This window comes from Leptonychotes weddellii, chromosome 10 (genome assembly GCF_054177405.1).
Source record: "Leptonychotes weddellii isolate Sample4059 chromosome 10, ASM5417740v2, whole genome shotgun sequence".
NCBI lineage: Eukaryota > Metazoa > Chordata > Mammalia > Carnivora > Phocidae > Leptonychotes > Leptonychotes weddellii.
In genome coordinates, this window is record NC_138378.1 from 105,019,035 (window position 1) to 105,020,923 (window position 1,889).

Below are 1,889 nucleotides of genomic sequence, written 5' to 3' on the forward strand. Positions count from 1 at the left end.
GATCAAGCCCTGCATCAGGGTCCCTGCTCAGTGGGAAGCCTGCTTCTCCCTCTCCCACTCCCCCTGCTTGTGTTCCCTCTCTCGCTGTGTCTCTCTCTGTCAAATAAATGAATAAAGTCTTTAAAAAAAAAATTATTTATTTATTTATTTATTTGACGGAGAGGGAGAGAGTACGAGCCAGGGGAGAGGCAGAGGGAGAAGCAGACTCCCCGCCAAGCAGGGAGCCCGACGCAGGGCTCGATCCCAGGACCCTGTGATCATGACCTGAGCCAAAGGCAGACATTTAACGACTGAGCCACCCAGGAGCCCCATGGAATTATTAATTTTTATTTTTTTTAATTTTTTAAAAAATATTTTATTTATTTATTTGACAGAGAGTGAGAGAGCACAAGCAGGGGAAGCAGCAGGCAGAGGGAGAGGGAGAAGCAGTCTCCCTGCTGAACAGAGAGCCCGATGCAGGGCTCGATCCCAGGACCCTGGGATCATGACCTGAGCTGAAGGCAGCCGCTTAACCGACTGAGCCACCGAGGCGCCCCTGGAATTATTAATTTTTAAAGTATGTTAATGATTTGTGGTTATGTTGTAAGTGAGTCCTCATTTTTGGAGATACATATTGTAACATTTCTGGATGAAATGATGTGATATCTGGAGTTTACTTCAAAATAATATGGGCCTAGGATATACCATTTAGGTAAAATTAAAAAAGATTTTGGGAGGAGGTAGATATAAAATATAACTACCACTTCTCTCTGAAAGAAGTCTCACTGGAAAATTGGAATACCCAAGCAGGGCTGAATCCTTTATAGGTAGACCAGATGACCCTCTCTTGGTCAGTTGGAGAGACTTCAGTGTAGACTCTCTAAAAACAACTTCCTTAAACACTACAGAGACTAGAAATATCACTATTGGAGAGTATTTCTTTGATACTAAAATTCATAAGAGGGGACATACATTGTGCACTTATCAGACTATTATTATTAATAACTTTATGCTAATAGTGTCTTAAATTTATGTAGTATTGTGAAGTTTACAAGACTTTTTTTTTTAAGATTTTCTTTATTTATTTGGCGGAGAGAGAGAAAGAGAGCACAAGCAGGGGGAGTAGCAGAGGGAGAGGGAGAAGCAGACTCCCCACTGAGCAAGGAGCCCTATGTGGGGCTCGATCCCAGAACCCTGAGATCATGACCTGAGCCAAAGGTAGACACTTAACCGACTGAGCCACCCAGGCGCCCCTACAAGACTTTTTTTTCTCCTAAAGATTTTATGTATGTATTTATTTATTTTTCTCTTTTTTTAAAATATTTTATTTATTTATTTGACGGAGAGAGATGCAGCGAGAGAGGGAATACAAGCAGGGGGAACGGGAGAGGGAGAAGCAGGCTTCCCGTGGAGCAGGGAGCCCGATGCGGGGCTCGATCCCAGGACCCTGGGATCATGACTGGAGCCGAAGGCAGCCGCTTAATGACTGAGCCACCCAGGCGCCCCTTATTTATTTATTTGACAGAGAGAGATAGCAAGAGCAGGAACATAAGCAGGGGGAGCAGCAGAGGAGAGGGAGAAGCAGGCTTCCCGCCGAGCAGGGAGCCCAATGTGAGACTCAATCCCAGCACCCTGGGATCATGACCTGAGACCCGAAGGCAGACGTTTAAGGACTGAGCCTCCCAGGCACCCAAGACTTTTTTTTAAAGATCTTATTTATTTATTTGACAGAGAGAGAGAGTGAGCATGGGTGGGGGGGCACAGAGGGAGAGGGGGCACAGAGGGAGAGGGAGAGAGAATCTCAAGCAGACTCCATGCTGAGCATAGAGCCTCATGTGGGGCTCGATCCCATGACCCTGAGACCGTGACCTGAGCTGAAACCAAGAGTTGGCCGCTTAACTGACTGAGCC